Genomic DNA, 12,362 nt, shown 5'->3' on the forward strand with positions numbered 1-12,362 from the left:
CCAAGCTTTCAAGCCTTGTGTGGATAGATTAAAACACAGACTGGCTGGTTGGAAAACTAACCAATCAACAACAGGAAAGTTATTATGATCCATACTGTCACCTCTACTTCCAGCATATACCAAATGAACTGCTTCAAGATCCCAAAAGGTACTTGTAAAGAGATAAATGCCATACAAAGGGACTTCTTCTGGAACAAGGAGCAAGATAAATCTAAAGGATTATTCTACATTGCATGGGATGCAATCAACAAACCAAAGGATCTAGGGGGACTAGGATTCAAAAATATGGAATATTTCAATCTAGCAATGATATCCAAAATTGCTTGGAGATTAATTGAAGAACCAAACTCTCTCTGGAGCAGCACAATGAAGGCATCTCACTGCCCAAATCAAGAAGTTATCAGAATGGATACCAAGCCAAAGATTACTGATTCTTGGATATGGAAAGGAATTCTGGAAGGAATTTCTTGCATTCAAAAATACTACATCTGGAAGATATGGGATGACACAAAAATCCACATTTGGGAGGACAGATGGATTGAAAACCTACCTTACATAATCTAAAAACCAACCCAATGCCCTTCAAGCCTCAAAACAGTCAATCTACTTTTCAATACCCATGGAGAGTGGGACACTGACATTCTAGCTCTCTGGTTCACTCAAGATATTCAAAACCTCATTATACAGACACAATCCCAATTCTGAAGACACAATAAGATGGAGCTTAACTCATACAAGGAAATTTATTGTCAAATCCTTATATGACAAGCAAATCAATGATAAATATGCAAATGACACTCTCATAGCTCCTTGGAAGCAAATCTGGAAACTTGACACTACTCCAGCTATTCAGCTCTTCACCTGGAAATGTGCCCATGGCATTCTTCCAACCAATGCCGAATCAGCTAACATCTTGAACTATATTGATCCTATTTGCACCTTCTTCAATAATGCTCCTGAAGACACCGCTCATGTTCTATTGGCTTGCCCAGCTGCCTCTGATGTTTGAGAAAAACTCTTTCGGGAGAATCATCAACTTTTTCTGCATACAGTTTCTTCCATGACTGGTTAAACAGTTGGTTCCACTCTGACAATCCTTCTGCCAGCTGGAATGCTACTTTTGCTACTATCTGTTGTTTCATATGGAAAGCTAGATGTGATTGGGTCTTCAGAAACATAAGCCCTACAACTGCTGCTACTGCACTGAAAATCGCTCAACATCTTTGTACCTTTACTAGAGTGAACCATAACCCAGGGCATATTCTAAACAATCTCTACTACCAGGAAAATTCCAATAATCAGAATCTAAGACTTAGAAGTCTGATCAGAAACACTAAAGGAGAATTTGGAATCACTATTAGCATACACATCTTGGAAATCACTGTTAGATCTATTGTTTAAGCTTCAATTTTCATGTTATTCCCAGAGACTTCTGTTTTTAAATTTCTGATTTCCTAAACCCTTTAAGATCAATCGTTTGACTTACCTATCTCTCAGATTAAATCAATAGTTTCCTAATTATTTCATTAAACCTTGATTATCAATACCGTGTTTGCCGCTTTGTGTAGGTTGTAATCGATCTTTGCTTTTGATTTACACCCTGTTTGCTTTCTTGGGCTAGTGAAGGCCCTTGTTTGTTTCCTAATTTTTTTCCTTAAGTTCCTATTTTGAATGTTGAAAGGCTTGTAGCTGTATCCACCGGTTCCAGTTTAGTTAAGTTGGTGGTGTCATGTCCTGTTTGTTTTTTCTCGTAGCCTTGTATCTTTGTTTTGCTTGGTAATGTTTTTGTTCAATGTGTTTTCAAATTATGTTTTGCTAAGGTTTATAATTGATTCTCATTGTTCCTTAGTTTCTCTACCAAGGAATTGTGGCTTTCCTTACAATTGTGTTTTTTCTGATCTGGATTAGGTCCTTTTGAAAGTTTTTTGAATTGGGTTTTTCCTTTTAGTCTATGGGATAATAATGTTGAGCTTTAACCTAGGCAGCCAAAGAAAATTTTAATCACTGATTTATCCATAAGCCAAGCTTAGTGACTACATCACCTTGGTCCTCAATTAGACTATTAGACCATCCGTAAATTTTGACCAGGGTGAGATTATTGTCACTATAAGAAGCATATTCTTTCTAAAATTCCAGGAATGTGTCGCAGCTTTCATTGTATCACAACAGCAATCACAAACCCCGTTTGATATGTGAATGGGCTGGTGAATCTGTCACCTCTACTTGATATTTTTTGTCAAAACTTTACCTTTCAGCAAAGTTTTAGTGTTAATCGAGTCTGTAATTCCTTTTTTTGGTTGCCTTTTCAGTTCAGTATCCTTTAGTAACTCTGTAGCAATAGTAGTGTTTTAGTTGTATTTCTGTTTGTATCTTGGTTTCAGTTTAGTAAATTTGTAATAGTACTCTATTAGCTTTTAGAACTACATCCTCAAGAACGGAAGATTGAATACTACTTCAAGTCACATTCGTTGCCAAAATCCCAAGTTGAAGATATGATTAACGCTGGAGAACAAGGAGGTAGACAGATTATTATCTCGAATCATTTGCATCGAAACCCATCACCAACATTCAAGTTCCTATGGACTCGGATATGTCCATCAACAGTACAACTTTTCTTGTGGAAAGCATTCGTCGAAGGCCTTTGGATCCTCGACAACCTCATCCAGAACCACCCCACCATTTGCAACACTTATCGCCGATGCAACTGCAACTCAGAGATTGTTTCTCACATATTTTTTCTCTACCATGTTATTGTAGTTTCTGTATTTGAATCTTCGGGTATTGAATACCCTCTTGTAACAACTTATTAGTAGTTCAATAAATATCATGCTTCAAAAATAAAATAAAATAAACAATAACATGGATAATAATGATTTATCATCTTATACTAACTATGCTTTTATGGCAATGTCCTTCACAGGTCAATGTGTGGGCGCAAGGAACATCAAAGACATTACAACTGGTTTCAACAAAGCAGGAAGAGCAAGCAAAGGAGCTCATCTAGCACTGACATGGGCCAAGGAAATGCATCAAACCATTATTGATTTTGTAGCAGAGGCTGAAGAAATACTACAACCAATTCAGACAAGATACCATCTAGAAGTTCAAGAAAGATTTCAAGGAAGCTATAATCAAAGTGAAGACATGAATTTTGAAGCAATAGATTTTGTCTTAGGAAAGCTTATCAAGCTAGATCCACAATAAAACTCTACTGGTGCAACTTAGCTAGGCTATCTAGTTACTCTCCTTTACTTCAAAACTTTAATTGGAAAGGTCCTAATCTCCAATTACTATGGACAGCTTTACAGTTTACTACAAATCATGAACTTATGGATAACTGTAATAACTCAAACCTTATTTTGAGGGGGTATCTTGGTGCTATTCATAGATCAGATGATCACCCTGTTGTTACTTTGAGTAGATAGATCAGTTGAGCTTCCCTTTTCTTTTCATATAAAAAAGATCAATTAAATATTGCTGTTAGTTTCAACCGGTCTTTGGGAACAAATATTTTTGAGGGTCAGTCATTAAGACATTTTCTAACATTTGAGTGGTGAGGAATGTTACGTTATATGGCTTAAAATAGTACTATATATCAATAGTATACACAAAAAAATCACAAGTGAGTGTGTGGTCAGTGGTTAGGTCCTCGGTTAGTATACCTATAGTCTTGGGATTGAGTTCCACTCTGAACAATTTTTGTAGTTAAGAGGTGCAATACGAAAGAGCCGGGCCCAAGTTAAGGAACGATTTTTTGGGGACTACTCAAAAAGGCGGGGGACTACTTTTGTGATAGAAATGTCCACATTATAAGGGGTGTCCTAAAAGATTAGGGAAGACTAATCTGCCCTTATCCTAATTAAGGTTATAATTAATCCTAATAACCCACCAATTTAACCACTACCCACTAATCTAACCCACTAAATTAAAAATTTAAAACCTAAAATCAGTTTCAAAACTGATTCATTTCTTTTCTTCTTCATCATCTTCTTCTTCTCTTCTTTTCCTCTTCTTCGTAGACATCGACATTAATCGTCGATTCGAAAAATTTTCATTGTCGATTAATCAATTTTTTATAAACAATGCGTTCTAAGCAGACACCAAGAATTCCATGATTCAGTCCGGGGCTTGCAACTATAGCGAATCTCCCAAATCAATTTCAAATTGATAAACAACTTCAAGCAAAGTTGAGAGACCAAATCAAGCATCAAACAGCAAACAAGAAGCCCGATTCGAGTGAAATGAAAATCCGCGGGTGATTTCCTTCATACCCGTTCCTTTTAATTCGTTTTTTATTAACGAAATCGATTAGAAATCATCAAAAAGCATAGAAAATGGTAGTTACAGTGTAGATTTCGGCTAGGAGAAATTTTGAAAACCCTAGATTTTGGAAACCGAACTTTCAATATGAAGAACAGTTCGGAAAAATAGGAATTTTTAGGTAACCGAACTATCTAGTTCGGTAAGATCGCAAAAAAACTTTGCGTAACCGAACCCCTTCTTTATATGAGAAATTTGAGTTCGGTGTAGTCGATAAATTTTTACAGGTAACCGAAATTTGATAAAATAGTTCGGTTACTTCGCATATTCTTGTGGTTAACCGAACTTTGATCTGTCAACACCAAACTTGTAGTTCGGTGACTTCGCAACATTAGTATGTCAATACCAGATAACCGAACTTTAGTATGTTAACATTTTGTGTTTGATGTAATCCCATGTTCAATTTTATTTGATAAGACAATATTCTGTTTAGCTAATAATGTGGTTTTCATTCATTAGGAACAAAGGGAAAAAAAAATCTAACTCCCACCTAGATGAAAACTTTAGAACTCCCACCCCTCGTGGAGCAAAACATTTAGATTTCTGAAACCGTGGTGCCAAAAATGCTAAGTATGGAGGGGGCTCGTTACCGGAAGTCAACCAAGAGAATGTTTGTAAGGTAATCCAAGATGTCAATCAAGAGGTGATGGAGAATACAATTATTGAAGAAGAGAATGATGATGAAAAAGAGAATGATGATGAAGAAGAGGAAGGAAATGAAGACCAAGGAAATGAAGAGGTTGAACAACAAAGAGAACACGTTGAAAATGTAGAGGAAGAAGAACAAGGACAGGGCAAAGAAGGAGAAGGACAAGAGGAAGACAAGGATGAAGAGGAGGGAGAGGATGAAGAGGAGGAAGAGGAGGGAGAGGAGGGAGAGGAGGAGTCGTCGGATGAGAAAGAAATTGTTCCTGTTAAAGAGAAAAAGAAGCCGAAACCACCTAGTGTTAGATACTCAGACATTCCCCCTGCTAATTTGTGTTTGTCACCTCGCAACCCAACTTATGGTACTACAAATGATGGAGGGGCGACATTGTTTGGCTACAAACACTCATGGACTACGAAGATCTATGCGACAAAGGTATTCTTTAAGTTCATTCTTAACTAACAAAACGTTTTTTTTTTGGGATATTTTTCGTCAGGTATTAACAATGTTATGTTATTTTCGTAGGATCATAATGATGAAGTTTGTTTTATTAAACGTCAAAAGGCGTCCAAATGGGATCTAACATTGGAGTGTGACGAGTTTCAAATGAAGGTTAATGAATGTGTGTTATGGAGAGCTGTTAAGTACGCACATGTGGATTTTGACGTTGTTTCCGTATCCGCATTTCTCGAGAGGCATTATCCCGAGACATATACTATGCATCTTCCATTTGGAGAGATGGTAATTACTCCCGATGATTGCCATAATATCACTGGCTTACCAGTGGAAGGTAAATGCCTTCGAGAAGACTACAACCCCTCGATGTCTTATGAAGCTCTTGAAGAATTGGCTCTAAAATGTCTAGGATGGGATGCATGAAAGGCTCAATGTGAGTTTAGACGTTCTGTGAGGTCCCCTAAACGTGGCAATGAGTATAATCCAAGAGAGGCAAATGAAACATTGAAGAAGAAGGTGAAGAAATTCAAGTTGGTAAAGTTGAAGGCAGCATTTGGAGGGACAAAAAAGAAGGTGGAGAAAGGAAAGTTGGTGATAGATAGGGATACCCTTAGACATCATGCCACCGCTTATTGGTTATATCAGCTAGGAATTGTCATTTTCCCCGACACTTATGGAAATAGGGTGGATGCACATTATCTACAACTGTTGGAGAATCTCGATGAGATGAACAAATACTCTTGGGCCACTGGGGTGCTTGCTTTTGTTCTAGGAGAGATGAGCAAAGGGTCGAGGATTAAGACAAATCAAATTGGAGGTTACTTAACTCTTGTTCAGGTGACCTTCTACATTGTTAATTAGCAAATTATTCGCTAAATTTTTCTGCTTCCAATTCAATTTTCATATATGTGGTTAATATTTTCGTATTTTCGCATAGGTTTGGATTTACGACCACTTCCCTAAATTGGGATTAGCTAAGTAAAAGACACCTTATCCCTATGGTCAACCTACAGCAGGAAAATGGTTGTTTTTGGACGCACAAAAGAAGTCTAAAGAAGAGCAGTTGACTTCTTTGAGGGAGAAATTGGATAAACTTACAGTGAACGATGTGGTATTTCACCCATACGATGTACCCGATGATGTCCCTGTATATGAAGAAGACATGAATGGTTTCTCTACCGTCTCGCCTTACTATGGACTAATTAGGTATCCTAACGGCTGCGCAATATATAATCCAAGGAGAGTGCTAAGACAACTTTGTTGCGTCCAAATGGATCCCGACGTGGAGAATGAAAATTTTACTTTGCTGGTTGAAGGAACAAAGAACACCGAGAAATATTTTGAGCCAAAACATGAACCAACTCCTACTATAGTACATTGGAATGCACTTACTAACTACCACTTACCTTTAGGTGATCGTGTACCTTGTGAAGGAGATGTAAATGCATGTGATGATGATTATATGGAGTTTTATGAAGAAATTAGTCATCCTTTTGTGATAAATAAATAAAAACAAGCTAAGACTGATGCGGCGAAGGCGAAGGCAAAGGAGAGGGAGGATAAGAGAGCTCAGAAGGAGATGCCTATTTGTGGAGAAGAAGCAAAAAAGTTATGGGATAACGTGGTAAGAAAATTTATTTCTCTTATACTTTTGGATTGTTTAAAAGTATTGAAAATATATTTACTTGTCCTTAAAATTGGAATTAGGTGTTGAAGGGTACGAAATTGTTGAAGAAATGGATGGCTAAAATCCGTAGTGGAGAGCCGATGTTGACTAAGGAACAAACCGACTACTACAGGCAGTGGGAGAGTCTTATAACTAAAAGAATGGTGGAGCCAAGTAGGTCTAAGCAATTGAAGAGGGGTCGACAACAAGGAGAAGGTTCAAGTCGCGCTGTGGAGGAAACCGGTAGAGGAGATGAAACCCCAAGTGATGAGGAAGTTCGACCTAAAACTCGTGGTAAACAAGGAAGTGGTAAAAGGGTTCGACAACAAGGAGAAGGTTCTAGTCGCACCGTGGAGGAAACCGGTCGAGGAGATGATACCCCAAGTGATGAGGAAGTTCGACCTAAAACTCGTGGTAAACAAGGAGGTGGTAAAAGGGGTCGTCTTAGTGGTCGTTAGTGATTTCGTATGCTTTAATTTCAAAAAACATCTTAGTTATGGATTTCGTATGGTTTAATTTCATGTGTTTGTGGTTTTTAAACAATTACTTAAGGATTTCGTAGTTTGGTATGTATAACAGTTTTATATTTGTTTTAGAACCTTGTTTGTGTTTTTCAATTTAATAAGCCTAAAATTTGGAATACAAGATGTTTTTCGGCAACCTATAGTTTTTACAAAGCTAACCGAACTTGAAGTTCAGTAACCTGTGATAAATTCAGGGTCACCGAACTGAGTTTTCGGCAACCTGCTAAATCCTACCAGATTGCCGAAGACAGAGTTCGGTTACCTCGCAACATTTTCACTGGTCACCGAACTCTGTAGGCTGAAGATATTAGTTCGGTTACCACAGTATGATATGATAGGTCACCGAACTCTTCTATGGAGATTCAAAATTTTGCTATTGCACAAGTTGGAAAAGTCATTCTCTTGATGCATAAATCACAGAACTCCACTTTTAGGTTTGTTTTGGAGTGGTTTGTGTATGATATACAAGTTCAGTTTATCTGTGAGCCTTCACAAAAAGGTTCGGTTACCACATGTTTTACCAAGCAACCGAACTTCAGATTTCGGTTACCAAAGCATAATTTCTTAGGTAACCGAAATCTTCTCTGGAGACTCAAAATTTTGCTATTGCACATGTTGGAAAAGTCATTCTCTTGATGCAGAAATCACAAAAACCAACTCTTAGGTTTGTTTTGAAGTGTTTTGTGTATCATATACATGTTCAATTTGTCTGTGAGCCTTCACAAAAAGGTTCGGTTACCACATGTTTTACCATGAAACCGAACTTTACAGTTCGGTTAGCAAAGCATAATTTCTTAGAAAACCGAACTATTCTCTGGAGACTCAAAATTTTGCTATTGCACATGTTGGAAAAGTCATTCTCTTGATGCAGAAATCACAACCAACTTTTAGGTTTATTTTGGAGTGTTTCTTGTATCATATATATGTTCAGTTTGTCTGTGAGCCTTCAAAACGAAGTTCGGTTACCACATGTATTTATCATGTAACCGAACTAAGGGTTCGGTTTGGTCGCAAGTTTTTGTTTCCTAATCGAACTTCTAATTTTGAAATTAAAATGTACTTTATCTGACACAAATATAGTACATAATTCTGAAATTACAATGTAATATCAAGTAACGACATACACCTAAGTGGTATATATATGTGTCTCATAGTTAACATTTTGTTTCAAAATCTCCTAAAAATGGCAACTACTAGTCCTAAATTTACTCTAGATGAAGATATTTATCTTTGCAGAAACTACATATTATACTATCCAAAGAGGGGTGAAGAACGAAGAATGAATGGTATTATGAGTCAAAGTTATTGGGGGAAAATTCATGAGAACTTCTGATCCGATACAACAAACCCTTATAACCATGATCATATATCTTTTTTCATTCGATTTGGAAAGATTAGAGATAGAGTTGTGGAATTTATGACTTTATTTCGTATTGTAAGGCGGTATCGACTTAGGGGCGAAGGATTCGACGAAATCATTTTAACATCAAAAAATGAATGGCGAAGATGGAAGAGAAAGGATTTCAAATATGAATATCATTTCCGCCTCCTTAAAGACTTTTTCATAAAGCGTTTCGGATATTAAAAGTTATGTAATATTATTTTGGAAAGTCTTGTAAAAGTTCGGCATTGTCCTATAATTTCGTTACCTAACCGAACTTCTGCTAGGTGCAGTTCGACATTGTCCTGTAATTTCATTTCCTAACTGAACTTCAATGTCAAATTCAGCAGTTAATATGTTAGGGTTTTGAACTAAAGTTCGGCAACCTGGTAATATTCATCAACCTAACCGAACTTCGTGTTCGGTTACCTGAAATATTTGGGCAGCTAACCGAACTTGACTTCGACAATCTCGATAATAATATGTGCCAACCGAACTATTATATGTCAACTCCATAAAATACTAACATTAACTCAATAATTAACACCACTCTTCAAAAAACGTAGTATTCCATTGATAAGCATACTTAGTTCCATTATATGTGTCATTTAATCATCCTCAAGTGAAATTTGACCTTCATGTACAATTTAGTCCGACTTCTTCACATCATTCCACATCTCCATGTTAGGCTCATACATGATACACCAACCCAACAGTCTATCCGGATTAAATGCAGGCCAATAAGAGGTTCCACATATTGGAGGCAATGGACAATCGGGTTTTAACCAGAGTCCTATAAAGTGGTTGTAGTTAATCAATACCATCACACATCTCCTTCGTTTGAGTTGCTCGAAACATACGGTTGTTTTCGGGGTGAAGGTGAAACTAGCATATTTTGAGAAATAATGAACCACACAATTGAAAGCGTCGACGATTAAGTGTCCATATATCGACATGCTCATACAATAGTCTGATGTCATCGGATGACCCCCATGAAGACGACGTTGATACCCAACAAATTGCTCATTGAGACTACCCTCCCCCTCGCACAACATTGTCTTGTAAAAGTCCGGATTCTCCTTTAGTTTGGACAAAAACCTTTGCTTTATATGAGTGATTGCACACCCATTATATCGCTTTGCACCTTCGATGAAAGGCCCAAGTTGTTGATTGACAGCATCAAAACCACAATTATCATCCGGAGGAACGTCGTCGGTGGATATAACGTATTCTCCAATGTATAGAGGTAGCTCATTCAAATAGTCTTTATTTGGATCCTCAAGCTTCACGTCTAGGGAAGATGATTGGATGAGGCACATTGGAGACTTAAGCTTCACGTCTCCGGAAGATGGTTGGCTTGGTTGTGATGGACACATCAGACCCCTTTTCTTCAAATCTCGCTCACTTGCTTTGCCTTTCTCCTCAATACTCCTGTCCCGTTTCTTGGTTTTCTCCAAGTACATTTCCGCGGTATACTCATGGCCACAAGGATCTTTAGTATTTGCGTTTTGCTCACTTTTCTTCTTACATAACACTTTTGCATATTCTCTTAGTTGCTTTTTAGTTTCTTTTTTGCTTGGTCTACCTTTGGGTTTGCCTTTTTCCGGCTCATAGACATTCTCTTGCGTTTGTGGATATATGAGTTTCCTCATGTCATCCCAAAAGAATTGTTTTTGGATCTTGTTCATGCCACAATACATCTCTCGTACGGTTCTACCCATTTCGTTATCACCAAACTCTTCTCCGGATTCTTCTCTCTTTGGAGGAGGGATGAAACTTAGATGCTTCCAAAATGGATCAATGTCGCTTAAAGGAATTACACCATGCTTGTAGTTGATTATCATATGGCGACAAGGGAGTCCCACAGACTTCTTCATGTTACATACACACACCTCATCCGCCTTGGTTTCCCACTTATCAATCAACTCGACTTCTATAATCAACAACTTCATACATTGCCGAGATACGTTGTAATGGATTCCCTTGAACAATGAGTGGTCGACATATTTTCCGTTCATTTTGAATATACGATTTTTTTGGAACTTTTCTTTAATTCCATCAATGTCGCGCTTGAAGTAATTTTCCATAGCATTCCACACGGTTACGAAATTATCAACACATCCAAAGAGATTCTTCTTCAACCGGTGGTGAGCCGACTCTACTATACTTTTCGCTTGATTTCCCAAGTGTTTATATTGGTTGGTATAGGCATAAACAAACCTCTCTTTGTGTGGTTCCAACCATTGGCGAAGAACATACGATACAACACCGGGGTAATCGAGAGTATCCCAATGGGCGATAAACTCCGCAAGATTTAGATAATACTCTTCCTCGGTAAGGGCCCAACACAATGATTCCCATTCACCGCTGAATGCAACCCGTTTAGCGTAATTTATATCGTATTGTTTTTCAACTTCCTCTTTTGCATCCACTCGTTCATTTTCCGGTAGCATCTTAATTTCTTCATATCCTATTTTCTTGGGTGGACAAATTAGTGGCTCGCACCTATTCATCAAATTACACCATATATGGAACGTATAAAGCATATTATGTGCTAGTGGGAACACTTCCTCTATCGCATCCATCAATGCGACATCATTATCCGTCACTATAACCCCAAGAATATCATCACCTCGGAAGATTGCCTTAACTTGTTTTAGTGCACAAATATAATTAGGTTCTTGCTCATCTCTTAAGAAACAAAACGACACGATAAACTGTGACTTCGTCCGCGTATAATTCTAGGGTGTGATACCCCAGTCAAGATTCAAAAGAAAGAGAATGTTGTAGTGGATTGGGTTTTCTCGTTAGTGTGCTTCGTCATAAACCCATAATATTAATCTATCATTTGGCTACCATTTCAGAAGTTTGAGGGGGTGTTCCAGGAAAAAGGGTGTAAACAAAAGAAAATTTTCCTTAAACCAATTTTGTGTAGCAACCAAAGAGGATTCAAAAGAACAATCACTTTATTAACGAACCCCTTCTTTAGTTTACCAACCCAACCCAACCCACATGACGTTTGGTTTATTTTCTTTTTTAAATATTCTTCTCCTTTCTTCTTAATTCCTAACACTTTTGTTTTCAAATATTAATTAAGTAGTGATTTGTTTTCTAACAAAGAAGAAAAACAGAACAACTCGGAAAGATATAATGCGCATCTCTCTTTTGCCATTTCTGATGGCTTTTCTTTGATCTATAAATATTTTTGTCGATCATAAGTAAAATAAATATAATGCGTATCTCTTGAGAACAAGAATTCTCTTGCTTGCATCATATCATACAATTATATGTTGTTAATGGATAATCTAGGATAATAAACAAAAACAATTCTAACTTCAATGATTATATTCATGTTTAATGAACAATTGA

This window comes from Papaver somniferum, chromosome 9, assembly GCF_003573695.1.
Source record: "Papaver somniferum cultivar HN1 chromosome 9, ASM357369v1, whole genome shotgun sequence".
NCBI classification, from domain to species: domain Eukaryota; kingdom Viridiplantae; phylum Streptophyta; class Magnoliopsida; order Ranunculales; family Papaveraceae; genus Papaver; species Papaver somniferum.